This window comes from Schistocerca cancellata, chromosome 4 (assembly GCF_023864275.1).
Source record: "Schistocerca cancellata isolate TAMUIC-IGC-003103 chromosome 4, iqSchCanc2.1, whole genome shotgun sequence".
Classification (NCBI taxonomy): Eukaryota; Metazoa; Arthropoda; class Insecta; order Orthoptera; family Acrididae; genus Schistocerca; species Schistocerca cancellata.
The window spans coordinates 51,493,212-51,515,709 of NC_064629.1; the positions used below are offsets into that span (position 1 = coordinate 51,493,212).

At 44.0% G+C, this 22,498-nt stretch overlaps 1 long non-coding RNA gene across 1 annotated transcript; it reads right to left on the reverse strand.

Annotated features, from left to right (window-relative positions):
* Positions 1 to 1,102: 1,102 nt before the first annotated feature.
* Positions 1,103 to 21,851, reverse strand: LOC126184400 (uncharacterized). Its single transcript, XR_007536830.1, has 2 exons — positions 21,652 to 21,851; positions 1,103 to 1,422 (listed from the first exon to the last, which is right to left on the reverse strand). It is a non-coding gene; the product is annotated as an uncharacterized LOC126184400 (long non-coding RNA).
* Between the last annotated feature and the right edge of the window lie 647 nt (positions 21,852 to 22,498).

The window sequence follows — 22,498 nt, forward strand, 5'->3', positions numbered from 1 at the left end:
AAGACTTTTAATTTAACTTAAGTTGCTATTAGGTCCCAATCTAACCACACCCTAGTAATTCGTGAACTATTTGGAGGATAGAAATATGTATGTAAACACGATTATAAATGTGACTTTTGCAAGTAAAACTGTCATATGCATACCCAACCTAGACCATGGACTAAGCTACAGATTAGTTTATCATCACAACCAGCATTTTTAGCTTTCACATTTGTTAGATTCACCAACTCACAACCAGAAACAGTCACATTCCAGCCTAACCACTACCTCATAATTCATGACATACTCCGAGGGGGGGATTTTTTTGTGGCACTGAAGATTATCGAGGGTGGGGGGATTTTTTTGGGTCACAGAAGATTATAAATGTAAGTGGTGCTTGTTTCACTTGCATATTCATGACACATTTAGAAAAAAGTCAAATATTAATGACAACAGTGAAGAATAGAATGGTTTCTATTTAAACACTAGAAATTCCTTTTCTCACCTCTTATTGGTTATGTGAAAGTATCACCTCATTGCTGCACAAAACTGATGTGTTGCAAACCTCTGTGCAGTAGAGAAACGCTCCCATGACTGCCGCTGACCCTGTTCTAGACATTAGCCGAAAACATTATCTATTTTTCTTCTTGGAGAATAAAAAAATCATATTTGTCTTGTATACTTAGTGCCATCAAGCTCCCTGAGTGAATTTGTGATGGTATTGTTGCACTGTGTATCTGTCATTTCGGTAAAGTTTTTAGTGGTTCTGTTAGGTAGCGAGATTCGATGGTACACCTGTGATTAGATTTGCATCTTTTTACGCATCTTGTACATCTTTCATCCGTAGTGTAGTGTGCTGATATTCACTAACTGCCTTACAGGGTGACACAAGTAGCAACTTTGAGATCCATATTTAAGTGTAACAACTTTTTCTGGAGTGTGCTGTTATTTCATAAAAGAGAGATTGTATTCTAAATTCAGCAAATGACATTTAGCAGTTTTCTGTGCTTCTGTTGCTTTATTGTCACTCCTTCACTGTTACTGGCAGTTGAACTGTTCTATGGCATATATTGCTTTTAGGATGGGTAAACATTACAGGATTATGACAAAGGAATGAATTGCACAAATTCTGACTGTGTTTATCATTACATCAGAAACATCAGTTCAAAACTTTTCTGTAAACTAGACACATTTTCCATAATAAAAGTAGAAAATTGTTTCCTGTATTAGTTTCTAACACACTGTTTAGTATTTTACTTTAATACATATATGGTATAAGCCAGTTATATAAAAAAGATATCCAGTAATTTGCATAATTCTTTCCCTAAGTAACTGTGAAGAATGTGTGAAGCTTCTTGTGTTCTTTATGTTGTTGTTACGAGATTCTCTTGTTGCGTATGTAGAAAATATGGAAATATTGCACACCTTGCAGCTTCTCCACACCTGTGAACAAACAGTGTCATGTTAGTTTGTACTTAAGCAACATGTCATCTTCATTGTAGATATCAATCAGAAAAACTTATGCAATACTGTTTTCTCTATTTTTATTGGCATTATTTTATGTTTTTTCCACAAGTGACTTTGTTACATAGTTTCAGATATAAAACAACTTGTGTGTGTAGTGTTAATTTGAGCCATGTACTGGAAATAAGTAAATGTCTTGAACCTATTATTTGAAAAATACCATTAGCATGTTTTGATGTAGAGCTAGTGTGAGCTGTATGAATTCCTTTTTGCGTATGATGCTCATAGATCACTGTTACGCATGATAATAAGGCCTAGTAAAATTACTTGTCTCGGTATCTCTCTGCACTGAATTTAGTGTGATTGCATGTTTGTTGCTTGTTGTTTCAAAGAAAGTTAAAGCTTTATAGTATTTGTTGAAATATTTGTTTTGTATTTGTCTCATATACTTATTGCAGCAGAACTTGTTTTGTTGTTGTACAGCTGTTGTTTTTGTGAAAAAATAAGTAATAATTGTAATTATGTTTATTTAAGTTATTAAACTTGCTATCTAACTATTTAAAGTTTTATATCATTCTTGGAATATTTAGTTGGCAGTCATCAAAACTAAAACTGAGTAACATTAAGTTTGAATGATCAGGAAATAACTAATTAATGATTAATTCAATTATATGCCTGTAAGCTTCACAGAACTATTTGGTAAAATGTGGTAAAGTATTTGAAGAAATACACATTCATAATGAATTGAAATTTCATGCCACACGATGACTCGAACAGAAATACTGCTTCCCTAGGATTAGAGGGACAGTCTTGGGAGGGATTCTGAGTTTCACCTGCACAATCTTACCTTTCCCTTTCAAACAGTGCCTGAATTGTTCAAAAGTTTGTCCTGAGCCTAGAAAGGCTTTCTTGTGTGAACTAATCTGCCTTGAAATTGGAGGAACTTTTCTCCTTTCTTAAACTTAAGAAATTTATGTGTAAATGCCTTTGGTATGCTACATGCAAACCACATGGCTTTACTGATACATACAATGTATTGTATTGTATGGAACCAGGTACCTAGAAACAACGGAGAGGCTTCGTCCCTGCCATAGCCCTCAGTGGTTCACAACCCAACAGGCTACAGCAGTCTTATTGTGTGGTTGAAAACTGCCCCCCCCCCCCCCCCTCCCCCGGGGAACGTGGTGTAACCTCAAATGTTTGCAATTATGGTGTCCGCATGCGTGGAGACAAGTGTTTGCGCAGCAATCACCGACATAGTGTAATTGAGGTGGAATAAGGAGAACCAGTTCACATTCGCTGAGGCAGATAGAAAACAGCCTTAAAAACCATCCACAGACTGGCCGGCACACCGGACCTCTACACTAATCCGCCTGTCAGATTCGTGCTGGGGACCAGCACATCTTCCCGCCCGGAAAGCAGTGCGTTACACCGCGTGGCGATACATACATACTACAGTATTACGTGATTTTATGCATAGTTGGCATCAAAGATTAGCTGGTATATGTAATTTGTTGAGGCACAGTTTTCCTGAGAAGTAGTGTTCTGCACAAGAGAATTTTTTTGAGTGACGTTTGATGATCTGGAATTCCACTTGTTATAAATTAGTAAATACTGGCCGTGTGATTAAGATTACAGGGATGTCAAACTGTCTACCCGTCCTACTTCAAACTTTTTGCGTGCTTAGGTTAAGTGAGCACGAGCTAATGTTGCAATAGTTCATTATTAAAGACTACAATAAACTGCTGCTCATTTTGACAGAAATCCTCTTTCGTTTGATGTTAATGTTAAATTAATAATCCAGATGGGTCACCTGAATATCGCTGAGAAATAGGTACATAATTTGTTAGGAGCCATAAAACATTTACTTTCTACTTTTGAACGTTGATAGTCTGTACTCATTGTAGATGAGTTCTCAGAAGTCAAATATCACCACAAAGTACATCAGCGACGTTCTCTGCAGACATCTCCGTTCATTTGGTGCTTTCTCGAAATCGCTTAAGGCAAATGCTGGAATGGTTCCTTTGAAAGGGCATGGCTGAATTCCTTACTCGTCCTTCCATAATATGAGCTCGTGTTACGTCTTTAATGGCCTTTGTGGTTTTAATAGATTGTGATACAGGAGATATTTAGTCTTGCTGAGTACTATTTTATTTACCAAAAATAGTCTAGGTGGCAATAAAGTTGCCGTCAGGTTGCCCGACTGTGAAAAATTGTAACCTTTCCAGTCACAGTTCGTTCGAAGTTATTTCCTATTAACATTCAGTCAATGACTGTTGTTCCAAAGTATTTTTGAAATGTCACATTTTCCTGGAAGGCCAGCGATGATAAGTATTTTCGTGTCATAGAATTAACTGCTTGCCTTAGCTTGGTGAATTTCAGTTGGAAGGAAGTACCTCGTTAATGTTCCGCATATTAGTGTTTTCACGACTATCTAATTACTGCACGCATTCTGCGGCCCTGCCTTATGACAGTCATCATGCCTTCGATTTCCGTATCGTCCTTCGGCAAGTTCAGCATCAGTCCGCTACACGCTGCAGCGACGGCCGCATTTCATTCAGAGCAGTTGTATTTTCTGTCGTTGGCTTCCTGTAATCTACGTCGCACTGCTTGGTGTGTTTTTCTGAGTGCAGGCCGTATTTCCCCGTGATGCGTCACACCGAAAATAGACGGCAGTTTCTTTGGATCCACTCCGCCTCGTGCCCCCCCCCCCTCTCTCTCTCTCTCTCTCTCTCTCTCTCTCTCTCTCTCGTGCGTGCGTGCGTGTGTGTGTGTGTGTGTACCCGCAAGACTGTTAGGGGACTTAGTTTCCATGAAGAGACCGCCACAATTGTTGGAAGAAACGAGTCGCAGTCGCTGCAGAGACTTTCATAGGCAGCTACGAGTATCATGTATATTCTAGCAAGATGAGAGGTATTAACACTTTGACTGACGGACCCGCCCATTGACGGGACGCGAAAATTTTGGTAGACTACCGACTCAGTCCTTTGACGAGGTACATTTTCTCCGGCTTTCAATTACGAAATCACGTATACTGAGAGGTGCCGTCGATCCCCATTGTGTTGCAATGGACATGTTTCCAAAGCAGTCATAAAAATGTATGTTATAAGAAGGGGCAAGATTTATGTGCCCAGCAGTCAAACTGTTAACTCGATTGTCCACGATAGTGTATTTCTTCCCTTATGCGTCTGGACAGGAAGTGGGCTACTTCCCGTAGACTGTACCAACAGATGAGCGTGTGGCGAAAGTGAAAACGGCATTTTGACATTAGAATATGCCCTGTGTTTTTATTGCCGTACATTTGTCCCGTTAATGGCAGTTTGGTGGATAGTGTTAGTCGGCGTTTGGCAATTCATCCAGTTCCTTTACATGTGTCACCAGATGCACGTGGTGAAAACGCTACGCAAAATAAGATATATAGGAAAGTGTTTTCCTTCATAGACTGTCTGTTTTTTTCCTCAGCCATAGTCTCCCGCATGCTTTTGCTTTGACATTTAATTATTGTTTTCACGAATGCTTCATTATCGCCGCGCGTAAGTGCCGAGATGTGCTTATAAGCCTAATTAAACGTTCAAGGCGGAATGTCCCGTGTTATTAAGTTGCAGTTGATCAACTTAAAACTTTTGCAGTTACTGTAGCGACAAGATTCTTCAGGCAGTATTACAGTTTTTACTTTTACGTGCCGTTTCGTTTTTAAATCCTTGCCCCCCTTTTCATATTTAAATTATTGCCTTTCCTAGGTGATGCAGTTCGCGATCTCGTACATCAGAAAGTCTAGGCGTTGACAGAGATTTGTATTTCGGCATGGCGTGATTATGAACCTATAAGAAATATTCGGGCCCTTCTGACTTCGTGATTAATTTTACATATCGAAGCTGCTGCAAATTTTGTTCCTAGGGGTTAACTTACCTGAACAAACTAACAATCTATGGAAAGAAGTCGCTTGTAAACGGTAGTTTCGTCTTTTATGTTCCTGACGATGCCCTACTGAAGAAGACTGCATGAATCTTCTTTAACATTTTATCACGTTTAGTGAGATTTTGTCCACTGTGATACACTGGCCGTGCTGCATTGCAAATTGTTCTCGTGTGGTTGCATTCGTAATCTCTACCAGATTGCCCGTCTGTATTCTCAGCAGTTGGCAGTGATGTGCAGCCTGTTTCGAATAGAAGATATTATGTGTTTCATTGTCGACAGAAAATTCTGTTTGGCTATAATCTGGGACAAATTATTTTTTCCCGACCCTTCCTGCCCCCTTTCCCATCATGTACTCTTATTTTACTAAGAATACTGCATAGTTTCACAATTATCAAAAATAGATTTATCTGTGCTACAGAGCCGTGTTTTAGTGTTCAGTCGTTGAAGTATTTTGATGTAACTCAGATCCTCTTTCCAGCGGAAAAAAACTTTCGAAACAAAATGTTTGACGCACAAGTAAAAAGATAAGTTTTTCATAACAAAACTTCTGTTTAAAAGATTGTACTCGTTTTGCAGGCGGGGAGAGAATAGTTGCTAGAACAGCTATCTGAGAAAGCTTGCAGTTATGATTTATGAAATTTCCGGTAAAAGAGAGCTTTGATTTGTGTTGATAAGTTCAGGAAACAGAAAATAAAACCAATAAGTAACAGGTATGAGTAAAATGAACTTCATTAGGGTTCGTCTTGTTCCTCGGTTGATTTTTCGTTTGTGTTAGGATGACGTTGTTTGGTGCTTAGCTAAGTATTGGAATGTTCCCTGAGCGCTGCTCTGAAATATCCAGGGTGACAAGATGACTGGTTCACGATCTTGGATGTAGCACTGATCGCTTTGGAAAACGGATATGACGGAAGTGTTCACCATTCGGCAGCTCTCATACCCACGGTGCGCTGCACGTTTATCTGTGCTCGCTGGCTCTGAGAGCGCTTCGCAACCTTGCCCCCAAAGCCTTTGTCTCTCCTGTCAGTCCATCCCAGGGAGTGGACTCATTGTGTACACACCGGCGGACTCCTATTCGAAGAATCCCCGTCTTGCAATCCAGATTTAGGTTTCCTGCTTCTAAATCACTTCAGGTGAATGCCAGGGTGGTTCTTCACACAAATCCACTGTCGCTTCCAACGCCGTAAGTTTCCGCAGCTGAAGTAGGGCCGTTTCTCAGAAAACATCAGCTTCGACTGGACGTTTTTTAATGGTCCTCAGTAACATGAAAAAAGAAAACACTGCAGGTAGTTTTTCAGCATTTTTGGCCTCACTTGAAGTTTCCATGAGTTGAGTGTGATGACGTTTTGTCTTTGAGAACTATTGTGCTGGGGTGTAAAAGACGTGCAAAATATACTGTCTTCCCCTATTTCTTAGCAGCTGTCAGCGTTGCCACTCCCCCCCCCCCCCACCTCCCCCAACTCCGCCTCTTAGACACACACACACACACACACACACACACACACACACGCACGCGCGCGCGCGCGCGCGCGCGCATTTGAAATTTGCAAACTATTGCCCTTTCCTTTCTTCAGTCTGCAGCACCCAGTTAGCCGTGCCAAAACTTCTGTAATAATCTTATCGCCACATCAACACTCATTAAGAAAATAAGTATATAAAGATCTTCTATTTCGTGTTGCGAATGAAAGTGATTTGGCAGTGGTGTTAACGTAGTGAGGAGATAAGCCTTGCAGAGCCGAAAATCGCATCAAACGAGAATGCTTCTGCAGTTATTTGTGCAATCATACGGTAGAATAATTATTTGCCGAGATGTCTCAAGTCTGGCATAAATACCTAAACGTGGGATACACAAGATACGCATCGCCGATGGTGTGGCTTTGTAAACACTTTTAAACAGCTGTAGCAGTTCACATTTCAACTACCGAGCAAATTTCGCAGGCGCGAAGCGTGCCGATGCTGACGTGTAGGTTTTTTTTTTCTGACGCTTTTCACCAAGTTTCCATTTCGGCTGTCTTGTGGAACCAGCTGCTGTGTTTGCTGTTTTACTCTGGCGCTGGCATGTGTTCCGTGTCGCGTCGTATTAGCTAGTAAGTTACTTTACACTCTCCACCCACAAGAGTCTTTCGTCAGGGTACTCAGTGGCCAGGGATAGTAGAGTTTTCTCCGTATACGTTCGTATTCTGTACTTTAAATTAGTTCATCGGACTGTTATCTTCTCGTACAAAAAAACTTATCACACAATGTTGACGCTACTGCCAGCGCCAGGAATATAAAGACACTATACTCTAACTCCGTGGAGCAGTAAGAATTTAATTTGTCCGATACAAATATAGTAAAATGTTTAAATGTTTAAATAAGTTCACCCTATCGCATAAACCATTGTTGAACAATAAAATTCGTAGTATCATAAACATGAGTAAAATATCGTGCCGACAAAGAAGTTACTTGTCCTATTGCTGTGTTTGATCGCCGCCTGTCTTCAAAGGCGGAACACTCAAACATTGTCACTGCATACAAATGTTAAAAATTACTCAAACGTTGACTACATTTATTTGGGCTATGTCTGTTGAGTGAATAGGGTAGGTTTGAGTTGTCCAGAATAGCCTGTGCATTGGTTAGGGAAATTCGTCGTCTGGCATGATGCAACATATTTCGTATGTGCCTACGCTGTTCAGGACCGCTAAGTATTATTTCAGGGGGTTTTATACAAAAGTACCACAAAGGCGGAGTTACGTTATTCACAAGTGCTGGTAATTCATTGCTTCTGGCTCCGTAACGTAACTCCTCGTTGGGCTGTAATTCGGTGATACGAAGCTCTAGATGCGTGGTTAAGCAACTGACTTTGGAAAAGTGTGCGGAAAACGATAGAGCCTCGTCTGATCATATACCCAAAGAGGCATTTTCTCGGCCAAATTAATGAAAATCGGTAAATTATAGCCTATGTACATAACATGACAAGCTATGCGATCATTGTGGCATATGTTAAAAGCCTTGTGCAGGGTGAGAGTTCCTCTGTACACCGAAAATCGTGGTGCAGTTTGTTACGTTGAGAATGTAACTAATATACGAATAGCGTAGGGGAAGCTGCCTGTAGTCGTGAATAATATACACGCCGATTTTTGGTACTGTTACCATTATAAAATTTCTGCTCAGTGTTTGAAAGCGAACATCAAATTGTACCAGTTAACAGTCACCGTAATACGCAGACGTGGGTATGTTTTGAGTTCTATCTATATCTGACCTGACCTTGAAATAAAATTTAAATTTAAGGATACCAGTGCCCACTGGATCCGAAATATTGACTCAGTTTCCGCGTGATAACTTAAACCGTTAATCACTATGCGAAATCACCTCCGTATGTCTTTTTTTGGTAACGGGAAGATTAGACAATGGCGGATGAGTTCGGAAGAAACGGTATAACTTACATTTATTTGCCTAAGGCAAAAAGGACAACTCTCTAAGTTGTATTACTTTTTTAGCGGGTTCAGTGTGCACATTGGCATGGAGACGTTCACTACGCGCTGTTTTGTGAACATCTTGATATCAGGTGCGTCGGCACCTTCCTACGTTCCGCTGTCGTGGCCAACCCTTGTGTCGACGATGACTGTACTGCCAAAAGGCAAGTAGCACAGTCCCAGTTCCACTTCTCAAGTGAGAAACGTGCATTTATATTACCCTTTTCCCGCACAGGGTGTCCACTAATTACGCGAGTTCGCTGCGACTGAGGTGAGGGTCAGATATTTGAGTGGGGAAAGCTGTGTGTGCAACCTGTGTGTTGTGGAATCTTAGTTCATCTACATACATACTCGATAAGCCACCAAAACAGGACATGGTGGAGGAGGGTACATTGTACCAACAGCTAGTAATTCCCTACGCTGTTCCACTAGCAAATTAAAGGAAGGTAAAACGACTGCCTATAGGCTTCGTTTATTTTTCTGATTTTTGCCTTCGCGAACCTTACGCGAGATGTACGTTGGTGGCTGTAGAACCGTTCTGTAGCTTGTCGCAAATGCCGGTTCTCTACTTTCTCAATGGTGTTTCGAGAAAAGAACGTCTTCCCTTCAGGGATACGCCTATATACTGTATTTAATCGACATGACTGTGGCGGGCAGTTCGGAGTGTTTCCGTGTTTTGTAGATTCAAGGCGCACAAGGCCGAGATTATCAGAGATTCGTGTTTTATTGATATGCATATTGTGTGTTTCAACAGGCAAATAAGGATCACACTGATTGACACTGAAAGAGCTACAGGGGAACTTCTGCAAACTAAATGAGAGCCCGACCCCGTTTCATGCAAAGTGCAGCATTTAACGTCCGCACCTCGTTTCTCGTCGACTGTTGTCAGGCATCGTTATTGATGCTCTTTATAGCTAATGAGACTGCTTTAGTTTTCGAGACACTGTCAAGGTATACTTCGCTCAACGTTTCGACGCTTCTTTTTCTAGTATTATGGGATCCGTTTTGTTTGATGGCCATCACATCTGCATTATTAATTTTGATAACCTAGCCACAATACATTGTTAGTCGATTAGGACAAATTATACCAGTGTCATATCATTTACGTATGGTTGTAGGGATGAAATGCAGGCAGACCCGTCCACCGAAGCTCTCTGATTTTACCGTATGGTAATTATGCGACATATATGTGGAAGGGAGGTATATTGTTTTTTGGCTCTGAAAGCTTCCGAACTTAATAAATAGTAAAAATATCGTTGTAGTAGGGTCCCCCCTCTTCCGATAGTAGAGCATTTATGTACAACTCTGAGTTAATAGACTCGTTCTTTGAATCTTCTATATCTCTTTCGTTAATCCGGCAATGGTACCAGATGGACTGACAACTCTCAAGAGTCGTTCTGTATTCGACGTTCTTCGTGAATGATTTCAGTTTCCTGAGGTTTTAGTCAATAATATGTCTCCCCTCCACCTTTTCTGAAACTAGCGTCACGGACTCGTTCCATGTTAAACATTCCGGGTGTATTCTCCTAGCCATTTGACCAATGTTACAGAGTCCAGTCTTTGGCAACGTTCTTATTAAACGATATTTCATCTTTTCGGTAGCTGACGCACATTATATCTTTCTACGTTGAGAGTGAAATTGCCACTCATTGCATCATACGTTTTCTGTCTAAAAGTGTTCAAATGTGTGTGAAATCTTATGGGACTTAACTCCTAAGGTCATCAGTCCCTAAGCTTACACACTACTTAACCTAAATTATCTTAAGGACAAACACACACACCCATGCCCGAGTGAGGACTCGAACCTCCGCCGGGACCAGCCGCACAGTCCATGACTGCAGCGCCTAAGACCGCTCGGCTAATCCCGCGCGGCTAAAAATGTTCCCGCAGTTCCCAAATGATGAAAGCTTCCTGTGTCCAGTTGCTAAAAACATCAGGGAGCTACTAAAGTTGTTTAACGTATATTTATACCGTGCGTGAAACTGTGAAGGGATGAATAACAATGACGGTCTCTTGACAGTACCGCTTTTGTCATGTTGCGCAGTAGCGATCTGTGACAGGCAACGGCCGCATGTTGTCCACAACCATTTACTTTTACCAGGCAGCAATGCCGAAGGGTATCCAAGGCTTTTTGGAAATAAAAAACACTATAATATCTGAGAGTACGGAGAGATTTGATGTGGAAAGATCACATGAAACTAATAGTAAGATAGGTAGATGCCAGACTGAGATTCATTAGAAATATCTTCAGAAACTGTAGTCCACGTTGGAAGGAGGTAGCTTGCAACATTCCCGTTCGACTAATACTTCAGAATTTCTACCCTTAACCAAGTAGGATTGATAGGAAACTAAACAAATGAAGAGTAGCACGTTTCGTCAGGGTTTGATTTACAACTTTCATCTACATCATACTCTGCAAGCCACGTAACGGTGTGAGGCGGAGGATACTTCTCTTACCACAAACTGATTCCACTCCCCCCCTCCCCCTTTCCCTGTTCGACTCGCGTGTGGTGCCTGGGAAGAACGACTGTCGGTAAGCCTCTGTATCAGCTCTAACGCGAGATGTGTGTGGGAGGAAGAGAGATGTTGTCCGACTCTTCTACTGTTTCGTGTCCGGGCGAGTGTGCAGCTGTGGTTTCTGGTTCTCTAAAATTTGCGATCCAGTATCGGGCGATGTTAATTGGCGCATTGTTTCCCATCCATAGATCTTCGATTTCCCAACCATAGATCTTCGACGCTGGTTGCACTTAACAACTGAATGGACAATCTGGTGCGTGTGCCATATCCTGCAACTTCTCTCCCTGACAGAAAATGTCACTGTCATCTTGTAACCCTCATTGTGATAGGTTTGTCTTTAATGATGCCTCACCTGTTCGCAGTACGACAAAGGCCCTCAGCGTAGGCGGAATTTCTTGGTGTCGGTACCTTTCGAGACATTCTGTGCCCACATTGTTAATGCTCTTTTCACATTACATTGGTCTCGTCGAAGATCTGTTTGAATTTTTCAGCGTACACTTTTTAGAAAGAAAGCAAGCGTGACACATATGCTCGTGAATCTTTAGTGCCAGACGCTATATGAGAGACGCTGTGCATCGTGGCATTGTTCAGTGTAAGAATTCTGAGTGTTTACGTTCTAGAGATAGTCGACCGATTTGCTTGCTCATGCAAGTATCTCTCGAAAAGACTGTGATGGTGAAATTAACCCTCGCAGTACCGAGGGGTGGGGTGGGGGGTACTTTGTGCCCATCTCTCGAAAATGTAATCTAGTCTGGTACTCCATCTTTTAAAATTTTGATAAAAATATTGATTGTTTTTGATGATCTCTTGTATCAGATTCCGTAACTGTTTTAAGTTTTTCAGTAACACTTAACCCAAAAATTCGAGTCTCCGTACTGGATGTGACTTTTTGCAGCGGATGTCGTGTTCATATTTTCGTGTTAGGGACCCTTCGTACACATCTGTGCACTTTAAAAAGTATATTGTGAATGAAAACCGACGACAATTAACGAAATTTGTATTTTCTTAAATATATTATAGTGTTCGTAACGGACCTCCTCCACTCGATGTAAACACTACGAAAAGTGTCTCGGTGTTGCTAAGATTGTGTTAAAATATATTTTCAGGTTCTTTATCCTACTTCATCATTACCTACTTAAAAAATGTGTAGATAATGAAAGTTAAACACGTTTCACGAAATTTGCTTTTTTTACCTGTTTTGTTAGCGGACACAGTCTCCCCCCCCCCCCCTCCCGCCCTCCTCGGTACTACGCGCTGTGGAAAATGTGTCGGTATTGCTAGGGTTAAAGAGATTCGAACGCATACGGAGGCTTACCGACGGTAGTTCATCCGCGCACGACTCGCGATAGGATCGGGAGAGGAAGGAAGCGGCAGTAGTAAACGAAGTATTCTCCGCCACATACCGGAAGGTGGCTTGCCGAGCATAGGTGTAAATGCAGAAATGGAGTCGAGCTGCTCTAGCTACGGTGTCGTGGGTATCGCGTACTAAACCGGCACGCTGCGAACTGCTGCGCTCACAGGTGCACGGATTTGACGTGGGGCTCCGTCGCGTTACGTGCCGACGGCGGTCGGAGTGTACATCTGGTGACAGTTAACGGCTAACGCGGTCAGTAAGAGGTGGCGTCGTCGCGGCTCTCGCGATAGGAAGTGGCGTAGGGAGTGTAGGATTAGCGCGTGGCGGTCCGAGCGCAGGGCGGGGCGGCAGGTGAGAGCGGCGGCCGGCCGGCCGTTTGTGGCGCCGCCGCGCCGCCGGCTGCGCAGTCAATTAGAGGCGCGGAGGCGGAGGCGGGGGGCGGCGCACACCTGTGGGCTCCGGCGGGGGCGGGCGCGCCCGGGGGCGGCGGGGCGGCGCGCGGCGGCGGCCAGCCCCCGCTCGGGGCGGCACGTCGCGGCCCGCACGCCCCCGCCGCCCGCCGCCGCCCCGCGGCGCCGCCACGCGCCCGCCAGCCCCCAGCTGCGCGCCGGGGTTGTCGGACGCTACACCGTGACTAGCAACTAACTCGCCCGGCCCTGCTTCGAATCTCGGATGCCGCGCCGCCGGACCGCCGTGCTTCCACCGCTTACACTTTTTTTTTGCTCTCCGCTTTCCGACGCGCGTGGTACGCTCGCGTGTCTACGTCTTTGGCTGAAACTCGTTTGTACGATGAGATGACAAATGGTATCAGATACCTCCTAATTCTGTGTCTGACCACCTTTTGCCCGGCGCAGTGCAACTCCGCGGACGTAAAAGTCGTCGGAAGTCCCCTGCAGAATTTTTGAGTCGTTCTGCCTCTATAGCTGTCCACAGTTGCGGAACTGTTGCCAGTTATATTGTGCGCGCACTGACCTCCCGATTGTGTCCCAAAAATGTTAGACGGGATTAATTTCTGGCGATCTGGGTGGCCGAACCGTACGTTTGAATTCTCCAGAATGTTCTTCGAACAGTGGGGAACAATTATAACGAGGTGTCATTGCACATTGTCACTTACAAAATTTCGGTAGTTGTTTGGCGACACTATATCCTCGAATGGCTGAAAATGGTCTCCGAGTAGCCGAACGTAACCATTTCCAATCGATAATCTGTTCAGTTGGACCAGAGGACCCGGTCCATTAGATGTAAACGTAGCCCGTACCATTATGGAGCCACCACACGATTGCACAGTCCTTTGTCGTCAACCTGGGTCCACGGATTCGTGGGGTCTGCTCCACACTCGAACCCTACCGTCACCTCTCGCCGACTGAAACCGGGACTCGTCTTACCAGGCCACGATTTTCCACTCGTCTAGGATCCAACCGATAGGGTCACGAGCCCGCTGCGGGCAATGCCGTGCTGTTAGCGCAGGCACTCGCAGCGGTCGTCTGCTGCCGTAGCATATTAACACCAAATTTGGCCGTACTGTCCTAAGGGATGCGTTCGTCGTACTTCCCACATTCTTTTCTGCGGTTATTTCGTGCAGTGTTGCTTGTCTGTTAGCACTGATAACTCTTCTCAAATGCTGCTGCTCCCGGTCGTTAAGTGAAGGTCGTCGGCCACTACGTTGTCCGTGGTGAGAGATAATGCCTGAAATTTGGTATTCTCGGCACACGCTTAATACTGTGGATCCCGGAATATTGAATTCCCTAACCATTTCCGAAATGGAATGTCCCGTGCGTCTAGCTTCGACTATCATTCTGCATCCGAAGTCTGTTAATTCCCGTCGTGCGGCCATAATCACGTCGAACACTTTTTCACGTAAATCACCTGACTAAATTTGTCAATTCCGCCCCTGCACTGCCCTTTTTTATCTTGTGTACGAGATACTACCGCCATCTGTATAAGTTCATATCGGTATCCCGTGACTTGTCACCTCAATGTAAGGAAAAGAACAGTAAAGTTCGGTGTGCATTCCGTTGCCATCCATTTCTTTTCTGTCAACTCGAGCAAGTAGGCCAGTTAAATGACCACTGATACCAGCACTGTAGAGTCAGTTTTGTATTACGTGTATCGTCTTCTGAGAAAGCTGCGTAACGAATTAAAAATTTAGGGTGCTATTAAAAAAAACTGTACTGCTATTGTTATATTCGTAACGAGCAATACTACAAAAAAGGCAATCCTAGTAGCTAAACGTTTGCTTTACACATTTTTTAATTTTTCTTCTGGACAAAGAGTTATGTGAGGTGGTCAAGATAAATGGGACATTCTGTATATATCTCTTATTAGTTACGGGCACAACCTCGTATCGGGGAAGGATTGGAATGAAATCGGCTTGCCCTTTAGAAGGAACCATCCCGGCGTTTGCTGTAAGTTATTTGGGGGAAACGTAAATATGGGATGCCAGACGGGCATTTCAACCATAGTCTTTCCTTTCTTACTACTGCCCCACCACGCTTGGTCTTTCACAATGTTTGTGCGTTATCAATTTTATCACGATACACTTTCCGGGTGTTTTGATCTGCTAGTGCTTATCTTAAGGCATCAAGCATTTGAAAGCAGTTAAATATTATTGACAGTATTAATTTTGTTACTGTCGCTAGCTTGTGTTGGAATTGTCCCTAGCTTGTTGTCCAGTTGCGAGTGCCTTCGTTAGTTTCAGATCAAACGCCTCCTACATGTATGGACAACAAACTAGCGGTAATGTAGTTAATAGCAATCTTAGTAACGTAAATACTATTTCATTATTTTGATGCCGGAAGATGGCACCGCTGTCTCAAATGGTATAAAATTTATAATACATAAACATTGTGACTCGTTGCGGTACATGTATACGAAGGGAAGTCAAAGTTTCAATTAACACCTAAAAAATAAAGTTCCGTAATTTTTTGTACGTTTGAAAGCAAATGTTCACCGTGGTTCTCTTCTATACGTTGAAATTCGCGCTCCACAGCACCGTCGCACACCACTAAACGAGTCAAAATATAATGGCGCAGCCCAATGAAAAAAATAGAGTATCATGCGATAACTAGTTTTCGGCAGCAGCAAAAGTGTCAGACCAATCTGGATGAGTCTTTAACCGTCTGGACTTGCCTGATACTTGTGCTGCTGACGAAATAGTGTGTTACCACACGACAGTTTACTTTATCATACAGCTGCGCCATTTTGTTTTGGTTGCTCTACGGTACTGTGGCGCGGGAATTAAATGGGTACCAGGACTGTAGTACCTGCCACCGCACAATTAATTATTGCTGCCCACATCGGAAATTATTACCAATATTTCATTGTTGTAAACACGATCGTACGTAACACCTATGTTCAACGGAATAAATAGCGTTTTATTTTTGTCATGTGCGGTTAGCCTTAATTTATTATGGAGCGCTGTCAGTGACATGTCAAAATCGCCGCCGTCGTCTTTTAAATACCATACTGTTTTACATCATGCACTGCGTATGTGGTAGGGACATGTAATGGTATTTTGGTAGCCAGAGATTAAACGAGAAAGTAAAGTGTCATCAAGCACCAGTGCTTAAAGATCAAATTCCTTTCGTAGTGTCGTCGTACATTTTTCGGATAATATTCGCAGATTTTGCTATAAAGTTCTTTATTTGCGAACAACACACTTTAATGTGCTTCATTCGCGTAAACCAACACGATTGCTCTTACGGGAATCGATGCAAGCATTCCTGACATATGAGTAATTTCGTGAAACATGTCTCTTAGGCCTCGTTGTAATAACAACAACATACGTGTGTCTTCAAGTTTTCCTGGCGTAATTATTAATAAGAGAAGTTTTTAGACTGTAGCCATAGCCAGTTATTTCCTTCCGATATTTTGGCTGCGTAACGTGCAGCCGTTTTGTGAGTCTAAAGACTGTACAGTCCTCAGGTCCACGATAATATCCCATGGAACCCGATAAACATACGTGTGGCCACAGACACTACCAGCTGAAGGGTAGACACTTAGCTGTCCGTGATAAATCCTTCGTCTACCCATCTGTAACAGACCTCTTAGTCACCAACTCTCGTTATAAGTGTAAGCAATATCAGCTATATTTATTTATAGATATCAGCTATACCGGAGTCTGAGATTGACTACTAAAATCTGCGGCTTCCGCTATCTTCTAAATGGGGGCTGTAGTTCTCTTGATTTGAGAGGTGGCTGAACGTTTAGAACAAGAAATATCAAGAGAATAGGGGAATTTATTGCGGTTGTTTCGTAATCTTCACTGACCAGTACCAGCACATGGTTGTTGGCGGCTCTCTAAATACTTCTCATTTTTTAATACTATTCTGGTGGATTCGCTGCCAAAATCATTTTTTACGCCTCTTCGAACACAAGGCAATCAGAGACGGCGCGCAATCTTGGAGAAGTTGGATAGAGAATTTACAATGACTTTTTTTCGGGAACCATTACGATATTCATTGCTGTAGGAAAACAACGGAAAACGTAAATTTGTGTGGCTTTCGGGTATTTAAGCCACACTTCACCCAAGTTAGAGTTCAGGGTCTCATCGCACCACTCCGTTCAATAACAATTAGGAAATAGACACGAAACTTTCGCCCAGGTAGCTAAGTCAGTACACACAGTGCTGAAACACGAATAGTGTTGAAACTTCTGGCTTCATCGTTTCGTTGACTGAATCAGCATACGGAGCTGTATTTTCTGCTGCTGATTAAAGCGGCGCAGTGGTTGAAGACACGAGACTTGGATTCGGAAAGACTTCGCTTCAAATCCGCGTCTGGCACCCAGATTTGGGTTTTTCGTGGTTTTATTGGCCACTTAAGGCAAATCCCGGAATATATACTTTGAAAAGGATACTGCTGTTTACATTCGCCATCATTTCGCAGTCCAAGTTGTGCTCCGTCTCCAGTTACATCGCAGTTGACGAGAATGAAACCCTAGCCTTTTCCCATTGATAAAGGAGGCTTTCGCAAATTCTGAATAGATTCCCTCGATACTATCGTAAGTAATATCAAAGCAGTGTACGTTTTGCAAAGATATAAATTTTGCGCGCAACGTACTTTTTATTTTAACGGCGTGTGATAGTGTAGGAAATGCCATGATATGATATTGATTTATATGCCAGAAAAATAGAACTACTTAGGGTATGTTTCATTTTGTGACTTGGTCGTAGACAGACGTGGCAGTTACTCAAGTTTCGAGACCAACACTGTGTCGTATTGGAAGCCGTTACAGCGACCAATACGTTGTTTCGGCTTTCTCATGATTCGATACCAGCTACTTCTTTTCGATTCATTTGAAGTACCTTCTCCTCAGGGAGATACCTCTGCACAATTGTAGTACGAGCATAGGTCTTCTTTGTATTACAAAGGAGAAAATTTCGAGGAGCCAAGATAGCGTCCCTAGAACCTCACTTTAACTGTATAGTAATAGGTGCACTTCAGTGAGGCGTTACTGCCAAATTTCCAGTAGAGATCCTACCATGGCCACTGTGTTTCTATAGTGTTCGTGTGCGCATCACATATCAGTTGTGAGAAGCTTCCTCTTTCGTCTAACGGCATTAATGGATCCTCTTTTTCTATGCGCCATCGTCAAAGTGTTAGTACTCTTTGCTAATCTTCCCCGTCCTGCTGCCCTATAGGCAACTCAGTAAAGTGGTTTATGCTATTCGTGGTCTGGGAACTGAATGTCCTAACACTATGTAGCCTACTGTGACAGCTCCTAATCATTTTTCTCTCTAGATTTCTACAGGCGCCTCCCCCCCCTCCCCGACCCATCGCTTTATGTTCCCCACTACCCTTCGCATCTCACCCCCCTCTCTTCACCCCCCCAATTTTCTCTCTCTCTCTCTCTCTCTCTCTCTCTCTCTCTCTCTCTCTCTCTGCAGTAAAATACCATCAAGCCCCAAATTGCTGAACTGATTAACCATATGTTTTGTGGGTTGGGGGGAATGAATGAGCAGTATTTTTGTATAGTGTGTTTGTGAATCTGCATTATTATTATTATTATTATTATTATTATTATTATTATTATTATTACTATTACTATTACTACTACTACTATTGTGATTATACTACTGCTACTACTATTGCCGCTGCTGCTGCCGCCGCCGCCGCCGCTGCTGCTGCTAATACTGCTGCTGATACTGCTATTAAGTTTAATATTACTGCTCTGTGTCATTATTGTTATCCTTTTTATTTTGTCATTTTATATTGTATTTGTTATTTATGTTCTATTTTTTATTTTCTGTTGTTGAAACTTTCCAGTTTTTTATAGCTCTAAGATGAACGGTTGTTGGTCGTGGTATTGGTGGCGGTGGTTTTGTAGTGATTTATTTTTCTGTGTTCTGCCTCCATTTTTGCAGTTCGTGGTTGCAGCCTGTTGGCTGGAGAGTTACGTGAAAGTTCGTTTAACAGCGCTGCCCGTGGCCACACAGATGGCGATTTTAAGTGACATTCGCGTCTGTATCTGAATATCTCGAGATGTAGAGACGAAGGTGCGCGCCGAGTAATGCGTTACAGATAGGTTGGTGTGGCCAGACGAGCGGCATGTGGGCGCAATGCGACGTATGTGCAGCCAGGTGGCTGCCCCCTTTGAGGGCGGAGTTCCGCGTTTACGCGACGTTTCTCACGGGTGCGTGGCTTTCGGCGCCGCCGCGCGACCGACATTCTGACCAAAAGCCGTGGAACCTGTTGTCTCCGTGGCTTCCCACTCGCAGTACAGTGTCATCAAATCACCTGCTGTGTCCACAGGTTTCAGCAAGTGAACTTAGCTCTCGATTATAGTCGTAACTCGTTAGAACGGACCAGTGATTGGTGAGACGTGGATGTCAAGTGCGTGTGTAACGTTACGGACAATTCTGTGGAAACTTTAGAAGTCGTGGCTACGGTGCTACCGCTGCAACATACTGGTAAAGCTAGCTTGTATGCGTTTTTTCGCTTTGCACTTTTTGCACGGAAAAGTGCTAATTTGTCCGCGAGATCTCGTTCTGTTTTAGTAGCTGGCCGAGCAATTATTGCTGTAGGCGTCACGCTCTGAAAATAACTGCGACAGACACGATAGAGTGAAATGAGCTCGTGGGCTCTTGCTTGTAGCTCACACACACCGATGTTGAAGAAAGTGCATAATTATTGTGTTTTAAACATTAGTTTTCTCTCAGTTGCATTAAGAACGGGTTGCTTTTCGGGTCAGATGTTTAACTTTTGTGTGTTAAAGTGCACACGAACGGTTTTACGTCTCTGAGTTTCAACACCCGTAAAATTACAAAAAAATGTGGAGGATTTCGTGGTCACTTGTTCATATATTGCCTGTCGGCTTCTGTCTCGGGTTCTTCGGGCGACGTTCTTCGGAGGATTTTTCTAACTTTCGCCAGCGCGTGTGTGTCGCGTTGTCAAAGCTCCACCAACAATGAAGTTTGCAGCTCTGACAATGCCAGCCACAAGTGCTTGTGAAACGTGAGAATAACTGTCAAACAGACGTCGGCCGAAGAGCCCGAAACAGAAACAATGTGCGTTAATTTATTCACAGTTTTGGCTGTATTGTAATTCGCGGCGAAGAAAATTTTCCTACGGTTTTCCCAAAGTTTCCAGTTGGTGCCAACATAAAATATTGTAGTATTACTTAAAGATTATTCAGCACACCATGCGTACCGAAATGCCAAGCAATTATTCAAATGTATGTTAAAAGCATTTCTTTGTTACATGCAAATGTTTTGCAAGAGGATTTCTGTTTTGTGTACTGTAGGTGGAGCGTAATTTTTAGTTTGTTATCGGGCCTTCGGGTGCCAGCGGTGCAACAAGGAAGGAGGTCGAAAAATTTTGCAATTTTGCTATGTAAACAAGTAAAGTTGTTGTTTAACGCGAGTAGACGAGGACATGGAATGTAGTCATTATAAAATAAGTAGGTCTCGGGAAATTTAAACCGATTTGATTGCTTCTTTTTGCCACGTTTCCGAAATTGTGGAGAGGCAGATTGCGGAAGGAAGGAACAATAGCACGGGTAGGGATTTGGGGGGGAGGGGGGGTGGTCGGGTTGAGATTGTTGTAACCCGATCGTTTAGGGGCCATCCAAACATTTACCGAAAGTGAGGTGCGGAAGTTACGGAAACCAAAATCAGCTGCGTAATATGAAGCCGGTGTGTCGATCACGCCATCTAGCATCATAATTTTGCCGTAGGGGATATTTTTTAAATTTTTTATTTTTTTATTTCGCGCCCGCGACACGTTTGGAACTTAGTTCTTTCGCCGCTGAGCAGTGCGAAATAAAGTTTGTAGACCGAGCGCAGCCGATACTAGAGGCGAATAGGAAAGGAATTAATTTTGCCTGGCGGTCGTAAATGTTCGGGCTGAGAGTTATTGCTGTTCTCCGTGGAGTGGTAATGTAACGAATGGCCGCGAGAAGTGGGTGTCGTCTTTAGGGCGGCCCGGCGGCGGTGCCGGTAGCGGAGAGAGCAGATAGGCAGAAAAGTTGTCGGCTCGTGCCGTACGTGTAGTGGACAGCGCGGCGCGCGCGGCCGGTGCGGCGCGGCGCGGCGGCGCCCGGCGGCGGCAACTGACAGATGAGCTGCAGCCGCCGCGCGACCACCTGTTGGCCATCTCGCCCATTTCTCACACCCGCGCCGCTCATTTCGGGCCCGACTGACGCCACCGGGTCCACAATCGAGTAAACGACACTTCCTGTGTTTTTTCCCGTCTCGGAGATATCGCGGGCGCCGGAAAGGGGCATTCGGAACGCGAGCCTCGCGAATTCGTAACTTTTATTTAAAAAAAAAATAATAAAAATAATCGTACGTTCGCAGAGCGGTGGGCGTGTGAGGGGGCGAACTGTGGTACAGGGGGGGTGACACCGCTTCGCGAGAGAGGTGACAGAGTACTGCAGAGGCGCGAATGCGGGGGTGCGGCGGGGTTAGGTGGTGTGCGCTGCGGGGGTGGTTTTAGTGAGGGTCGGTAGCGGCGAGCGCGAACCCACCTGTGTGCAGCGCGGAGCGTCGGAGCGCGCCGGATGGTTGCGCCGCCGCCGCCGGTCGCCGACTGACTGGCTCTGGCTCGGCTGTGACTCACGCCGCCTGCGCTGCCGCCGCGCCGCGCCGCTGCCGGGGACCCTGCCTTAAAAGGGGAAGCGCGGCGCGCGCGCCTCAAACTTCTTAACGCAACTTCCTTTTATGGCCGCTCGCTCCGCGTACTCCGCGATCGGCCTTGATTGTGTGCGTGTGTGTGGACCCGCGCCGCCGACGCCACCGCTCGCCCGATCCCTTCCGCACCCCTCGCGGACACTCGCCCTCCCCTCCCTCTCTTGTTTATTTCTCCGTGTACCGACTGTAACCACCAAAACTGGCAAATAAAACCTGCCGAGTTTATTACTCGGTTTCCCATTATTTCACTCTCTCGGTTTTGCCACAAATACCCATTACTAAATAAATGCGGCAATTTTCTATTTAAATGTACATCGCGACTATGCAAATCACACTTTTGGGGTCTGCACACGTTCGATATGTCTTGACAATATTAGTTTGTCGAACAGTCAAATACTGAAGCGACCTCACACCGACAATAATATTGACAAAAACCTTCAGGTGGCAACCTGATTTCACGAGAGTAAGATATCGAATGCCCAGAAGAATGCGGATCGTGCAATTACATATTACAGAAAGCAACAAAAAGAGGAAATACGTCCGAGATTGGTTGAAAAAAGGAGCCCCTGGCCTGGTTGAAAAAAGGAGCCCCTGGCCGCACGTTCATTTACTGACTGAAATCAGAATCGCGACCCAAAAGATTTTATATATTTTCCGACTAGTTCTCCATCGTATGACAAGTTA